Source organism: Fragaria vesca, linkage group LG2, assembly GCF_000184155.1.
Source record: "Fragaria vesca subsp. vesca linkage group LG2, FraVesHawaii_1.0, whole genome shotgun sequence".
NCBI classification, from domain to species: domain Eukaryota; kingdom Viridiplantae; phylum Streptophyta; class Magnoliopsida; order Rosales; family Rosaceae; genus Fragaria; species Fragaria vesca.
In genome coordinates this window covers 31829429-31837649 of record NC_020492.1, presented here as the reverse complement: position 1 = coordinate 31837649, position 8221 = coordinate 31829429, and positions in this window count along the sequence as shown.

The following is an 8221-nucleotide window of genomic DNA, read 5'->3' as shown; positions in this document are numbered from 1 at the left end:
TAATATTATATTTGGAACAGGACGTGAGGAGGCTCAAGTAGACGAGGCCCCAGATCGACATCAGGCTTAGGCCTAATTTGTGAGTGGACGTTTATTTTAAATAAATGCATGCTATAGTTCATGGTTGAACAATTAATGTTGCGGAATATTTTAACGTCATTTTAATTTGACGATTTTTATTTTCTCTTGGAGAGTTATATCCACCGAAAATGGGATTTTCGGTGGATATAAATATGTATTTATGAGAGAGTATGTATATAAATGCTAGCTAACCATATGTGTCTGTCCACCTTAATGGCGTAGCATATAGCCGCATTATGGTGTGACGTGAGCGTTGGACATAAACGTAGTAGCCCTATTTGAGTGTTTAATTCATATAGGGGGTATGAACACATATTTATATACCCGTCTGTCCACCTTGATGGCGTAGTGTAGCACCGCATTAAGGCGTGACGTGAGCGTTGGACGCGAGCGTAGTAGCCCTATATAGACCCATGAATTTATATAGGGAGTATGGACGAGTGTAAATACATACATATATTATAGAGTCTGAGAGGCTCGATATTTTATGAGATAAAAGTTTTATCGCTTGCGGCATGCATTCGATTTTTTCTTAGAAATTAATTTGGGGAAACATAAATATTTTATTTATTATTTTATTTTTGTCCACTCACTCTAACGTTATTAAATGTTTTCCCCTGGGCCCTTCGTTTTAAATTGCCCAGTCTGCAGAGTTCGGGTTGGATCTAGTAGGAGGCGAGGCATAGTCACCCGCATTTCTGCCAGTTTTCGTCAGTTGGTTACCTGTTCAACCTACTTGTGTTTTCTTGCTTCCGCTAGTGTTTAGTAGCTCTGAATATTTTGGGATTATTGTATATTATGTGTAGAATTTCTGAAGGATAATTATGTGATGTTTGGAAATGCTAAATTAAGAGTGTAATTTGGAATTTTCGAGTTAGGGTTGTCCATCTGCAAGAGAGATTTTCTTAATCTTTTCAGTAAATTTTCCTTGGAGGTGGTCCCCGCACGACTTACTCCGGGTTTCAGGGTGAAATTTGGGGTGGGTCGTGTCATAGCTGATTATCATCAATGTGATTCTCTGATCCGCTCTGTATCTACTCTGTTAGTTTTTTATTTTTTATTTTTTATCCTTACATTTGAATATTAGGATTGATAAGTGATTATTAAGGATTGATAAGTGATTATTGGGGCCAATAAGTTATTATTTGAGGTTTGTAACCTGATTATTGGGAGTCAATAAGTGATTATTGGGTGATTACTGGGTGTCAGTAACTGAAAACTAAGTGATTATCGGGTGTCAGTGACTGAAAACTAAGTGATTACTGGGTGTCAGTGACTGAAAACTAAGTGATTACTAAGTGTCAGTAACTGAAAACTAAAAGTTATTGGGGGTCAGTAACTGGTTACTAGGTGTCAGTAATTAATCAATAACTGGTTACTGGGGGTTAATAACTGGTTATTATGGGTCATTAACTAGTCAGTAACTGATTATTGGGGGTCAGTAACTGGTTACAGGGGAAAATCCGGTGACCGGAATCCGGCGGTCGGTGACCGGAGTCTGGTGTCCGACGGCCGATGACCGGAGTCCGACGGCCGGTGACCGGAGTTCGAGGTTCCGGCCAAGTCTTTTCATGTTGAAGAGGTGGGGGCAAAATAGTCTTAAAATAAAATGGTTTGTTAAGACTTTAGTAAAGATTTGTGCATTTGAGCGTAAAGATTTGTGTATTTGGACATAAAAATGGTTACCTTATATTGGAATGGGCTAATGCAAAAGATTATCATTGGAATAGGAAATAAGGGGTTTGAATTAATACTAAATGGACATTTTCCCTTATTATTTTGGCTAATTAGAAGTTTAGAACATTAGTATCTCATTACAAAATTCATTTATGTACCGAGATTCAATCCTATATAATGAATTTTGATCTTTACCGCACTCAACATTGTTAAACTTGTTAATTAGGGCTATGGTTAATATTATAGATTTGAGGTTTTCCTCTTACATTATAAAGGTTGAAGGAAAACATATATAAAAATTTTGCTTGCCATAGTCGCAGTGTAAAGAAGAATTTGAGAAATTTTTAGTTTTGTTTCATTATATTTTTAGTTTTGTCTTGGACCCCCTATGTACAAATCCTGGTTTCATCCATGTATGCAGTAAAAATCAGAACTTCTAAATTAGAAAGTAAGTCGTATTTCAATAGTTTGTCAGACTATTCGAACAAATTACATATGTCAAGAAAACTTTAGCCAATTTTTTACAAGACCTCAATTGATACGGGTGTATCCTAGTCTTTTAGGGATTAGCCGATTCCTTCTCCAAGTTAGTTAAGGAAATAGCTTTTCTAGCTTGTTAGGGGAATAGTTTTCCAACTTAGTTTGGAATAGTTGTATAACTTAGTTAAGGAGTAGTTTCCAAGTTAGATAAGGATTTATAGAGTTATCAACTCTATAAATAGAGGTCTTAGCATAGTTCTAGGACGGGAGAGAGTGAAACAGAGACAAGATATGTTTAGACAAGAGAGCGAAACAGTTAGAGAGATATCTGTTTAGAGAGTTATTGTGAGAGAAGACATTAGACAATAATCATTGTACCTTTGCACTTCGAACCTACATTCCTTGTGTGTTTCAGTACTATTGATAATTCCGCTATTAGTAGTATCCGCCTAGTATCACTTGAGTAATTCGTATCATCAATATACTCATCAATCAATTTGACCATCAATTCAAATTCAAAAGCATGTTTTTTTCACCTGCATTTTATTGGTATGAAAAACAATGCTACTTAACCCAGTTTTTTTTTTTTTTTTTTTTGGTTGAATCTGTGCTTACAGAGAGTGATGGAGTTACAGCACAAAGCATCCACCCATGTTGAGCACACACATATCCTAAAGCTGACTAGTGTTGTACTCTAATAGGCGAAGACCCAGCAGGGTTTGGACAGAGAATGATCCACAAATTGATTCGCAAGTTAAAATTTCTGAATCACTATTAGGAAGAGGAGGACTAGCTGCAGATTTTGAATAAGAATAATTGAAAGTGAGTACATGAAGAGTTTTCATTCAGAAGAATGCATACTCGCTGACCTCCAAGATGGACACAACTGTATGCGGTTCCTTCAACTCCTTTAGTCATCGGAATCACAACGTGTCTACTAATGTTGTATAACTTGTTTAGTTGGTTATACAACTTTGTGAACCAACTCTTTATAGGATGCTAAATTATCAAAAATCTCGTGAAATAAGATGTGTTCAGAATGGTGAAATACGGCTATGGTTCAAAAATCACGTAAATCGGGTAAAGTCTCGGTGCCGATAGTAGCGGTCAACCCTATTTACCGTTATTATTCCCTATGGGGAGCCCTATCGTCGGAAGGCAAATGTCTCAAAATTTTTATATAGGCGGTTGTGTCTCATCTACGTGAAAGTTTTTCGTGTGGAAGGTTTGACCAAACTACGTAATATAGAGGGAGATATGAGCGTTTTCGTGAATTTATAGACTTTAGCCGACGAGATATTAAAAAAGTCGTCGGCTAAGGTCAAAAATTTTTGGGCGGTAAACCAAATTTGGAGGAAAATTTTCAAAAGACTTTAGCCGACGAAAATATATGAAAAGTCGTCGGCTAAAGTCGAAAAATTTTCAAAATTTTTTTGGCGGTCTAACCAAAATTTTTCAAAATTTTCAAAAGTTTCAAAAGAGTTTAGCCGACGAAAATAAAGAATTTCGTCGGCTAAAGTTATTTATATAGGAGTTTTACCGAAGGTGGATGGTAAGAAGTCTATTTCGCCTGCCAGATTTTTTTCTCGGCCTAGCTCCGCCGTCAAGCCACCGGAGACCACCACACTTGTCCCAAAAGCTTCGCCGTCGTCTCTACTTCATTGCTGGACAGGTGGTGCATCGAGTGGCGTCGCCGTGAGAGATAAATCGAGCTCCAAAACTCCGCCGGTTCGGATTCGGTGTCGATCGAATTTCTCCTTCCTCAGGTCACCATTTGGTGAGTTCTATATATAGATAAGTTGAGTTTGATTAGTACTACATTCCCCTAGAATTTGGTAGCTCGATTCGGTGTGTGTGAGGAGAATCGAAGATTTAAAGTTTTTAGGGTTTAAAATTGGGGATTTTTATATTTTGATTCGATTGACCTGTTTATGCTTAGAATTGGGCTTCGACTTCTAGAAAGTTGTTCGAAATGTTGAGAGGAAGATTCTATCAAATTTTGGTGGTGATTGGATGTGGCCGAAAGTTTTTGCAGTTTTTTTTTTCAAAAATCAGCAACTTTAGCCGACGATATTTAAAGATTTATTCGTCGGCTATAATATTTTTAAATTTTTTTATAAGGTTTAGCCGAAGAATTATGGCATATTTCGTCGGCTATAGTTATTTTTAAAATTTTTTTTATAAGGTTTAGCCGATGAAACAGACTATATTTCATCGGCTATAGTTATTTTTAAAAATTTTTTATAAGGTTTAGCCGACGAAACAGACTATATTTCGTCGGCTATAGTTATTTTTTTAAATTTTTTTATAAAGTTGAGCCGACGAAACATACTATATTTCGTCGGCTATAGTCTGGGAAAAAATTTTTTATTATAGACTTTAGCCGACGAATATCTTAATTGTTTCGTCGGCTAAAGTTTAGGAAAAAGACCGACGACATGTTTTTCGTCGGCTTAACTGCGGGACTATAGCCGACGAATTTTTTTTTCGTCGGGTAAATTCATCACATACGACCTTTTCCCGACGAAATCTTAGCCGACTAATTAAGCTAACAAGCCGACGAAAATTTTTCATCGGCTAAAGTGTTTGTCCTGGTAGTGTGATTCAATCTCAAGAACAATTTTGATTTCCAGAAAGTCTACTTTTTTGTGGTTGTGCTCATCTAAAAGGTCGACATTTCTCATGAAAATAGTAATTGTGTCTTATCTTAAATGTAGACTTGCAAATTTTACATTTGGTTGGTTCAATCTTAAGAACCATTTTTATTTCCAGAAAGTCTACATTTATGTGATTTTTCTCATCTAAATGGTAGATATTTCTCATGAAAATAATAGTTGTGTCTTATGTTAAATGTAAACTTTGCAACTTTCACCTTCCATTATTAATTCAATCTCAAGAACAATTTTGATTTCCAGAAAGTCTACTTTTTTATGATTTTGCTCATCTAAATGGTAGACATTTCTCTTAAAAAGAGTAGTTGTGTCTTATGTTAAATGTAAACTTTGCAACTTTCACCTTCAGTAATTGATTCAATCTTATGAACCATTTTTATTTCCAGAAAGTCTACATTTATGTGATTTTTCTCATCTAAATGGTAGATATTTCTCATGAAAATAGTAGTTGTGTCTTATGTTAAATGTAGACTTTGCAACTTTCACCTTCTATTATTGATTCAATCTCAAGAACAGTTTTGATTTCCAGAAAGTCTACTTTTTTGTGATTTTGCTTATCTAAATGGCAGATATTTCTCATGAAAATAGTAGTTGTGTCTTATATTAAATGTAAACTTTGCAAGAGCAATTTCTAATGAACAATTTCACATGTCTTAACATTTCTCATTATTGATTCAATCTCAAGAACAATTTTGATTTCCACAAAATCTACTTTGCTTTGATTTAGCTTATGTTAACTGTAGATATTTCTAATGAAAATAGTAGATGTGTGTTATGTTAAATGTAGACTTTCTATCTTTTACCATGGGTTAATTCAATCTCAAGAACAATTTTGATTTCCAGAAAGTCTGCTTTTCTTTGATTTGGCTTATGTTAATGGTAGACATTTCTAATAAAAATAATAGACGTGTGTTATGTTAAATGTAGACTTTGAAACTTTCACCTTCCATTATTGATTCAATCTCAAGAACAATTTTGATTTCCAGAAAGTCTACTTTTTCTTTGATTTCTCTTATGTTAATGGTAGACATTTCTTATAAAAATAGTAGATGTGTCTTATGTTAAATGTAGACTTTGTATCCTTTACCTTGGGTTGATTCAATCTCAAGAACAATTTTGATTTCCAACTTATGTTTTTTTTTTTTTATATCTTTTATGTTACTAGTAGACATTTCTTATGAAAAAATAGTTGTGTCTTATGTTAAATGTAGACTTTACATCTTTTACCTTGGGTTGCTTCAATCTTAAGAACAATTTTGATTTCCAGAAAATCTACTTTTCTTTGATTTCTCTTATGTTACTAGTAGATAGTTTTTATGAAAAAAGTAGTTGTGTCTTATGTTAAATGTAGACTTTGCATCTTTTACCTTGGGCTGCTTCAATCTCAAGAACAATTTTAATTTCCAGAAAGTCTACTTTTCTTTGATTTCGCTTATGTTAATGGTAGAAATTTCTAATGAAAATAATAGATGTGTATTATGTTAAATGTAGACTTGAAAATTTTACCTTCGGTTGGTTTTTTTTGAGAATAAAAAAAATAAAAATAAAAAAACCTTCGGTTGGTTCAATCTCAATCACAATTTTGATTTCTAAAAAGTCTACTTTTCTTTGATTTCGCTTATGTTAATGGTAAAAATTTGTAATGAAAATAGTAGATGTGTCTTATATTAAATGTAGAGTTGCAAATTTCACCTTGGGTTGATTCAATCTTAAGAACAATTTTGATTTCTAGAAAGTCTACTTTTCTAATGAAAACAGTAGATGTGTCTTATGTTAAATGTGTCTTTCGACTTGCAACATTTTCTATGATTTTTTTCATGACAGTAGTATTCTTATGATAGTTGTAGACAGTCTCAAAAATCATTTTGATTTCCAGAAAGTCTACTTTTATGTGATTTTGTTCATCTGAATGGTAGATATTTCTAATTAAAATTGTAGATATAGAGAGACTTAACGGAGAGTTAACGATGTTAGTTTGCTTTAACCTGCTATAGCAAGTCAAAATTAGTTGGGTATCCATACCTTAAGGCACACAAGTGGCACCCATAAAATATTCCACTTAAGAGTTTTCTTATCTTCTTTGAGAACAACGTGCGTGAAGATACTAAGCGCTAATCAAAAATAACTACCGATGTTTATTATGAACAATCATAGTTTCAAGTAAAAACTGAAGGCAACGTAATGGATTATAATGGTATTTCTCAACCCCTCAGCGAGGTATGACTTCTCTGTCTTTGATTAAGTTTGATCTACTACAAAATTTAGATTTTAGGGTTTGTTATTTGATTAGATAGTACAATTTGAAGTTAGAAATTTAGATTTTACTATGAGGAAAGATGAAACCTTTCGAGAAAAATCACACTAGTGTGATTTTTTTTTTTGAATAATTGAGTAGCAGATCTAGAAAAATATGTGTATTTAGTGAATAAGTTGTGTATTTTAAATGAGGGTATTGTAGGAAGTTTGGGTATGTGTATGTAGTAAAATGTTAAAACAATAAAGTTAATAGGTGATTTATTAAGTATGGGATGTGTATCTAGTAATTAGGAATGTGTTAATAAAATTTCTCTTTTTTTTTTTCTTTTTTTATATAAAACGTTTCATCTCCTAAGTAAACATTTTTGTCTCCTAAGTTCTACTTAGGCTACGGAATCTGGTTCCGTCTCTTAAGTGATTCATAAAAAAAATTTAATTTTAATTTTTTTAAAATGCTGTCGTCTAAATAAAAATATTATGTCTCCTAAGTAGTACTTTAGCGACAGAATGGAATTCCGTCTCCTAAGTAGAAAATTTTATCGTTTAATTACCACTTAGGAGACAGAATTTTTTAATTCTTTCTCCTAAGTGCTATTTTCCAGTTGTGAAACCAGTCTCACCATTTCGTATGGAGTACTTATTTTCGACCTACCTAACTAAATCCGTTCTTGGTGTCATTTGGACCGGTTTCTTTTCTTTTAGATATTTCATATTTGTACTCTTTTTCTTATTTGTGTCATTGTGTGTTGTTCATGTCGGCGAGCTTTTCTATCAAAGAGTGGTTTCTACTATGGTATTTTTTTCGGTGGGGTTGTTAAGGGAATATGTGTAAGATTCGAGGAATTTCATTACTTTGGTTTGATAATGATCATACTTATAGAAAATTAAACCCTGTCCATACTGTATTTGGTTTTGGGAAAATGCCCAAATGCACAAAAATAGGGTTTTCATATCCCAAGTCAATGAAAAACATTTTGCTTAGCCCATTCCAATATTTCTTAACAAAAATACATTTTTACCCCTAATCTTATTATTTATCTCCTCTCTCTCTCTCT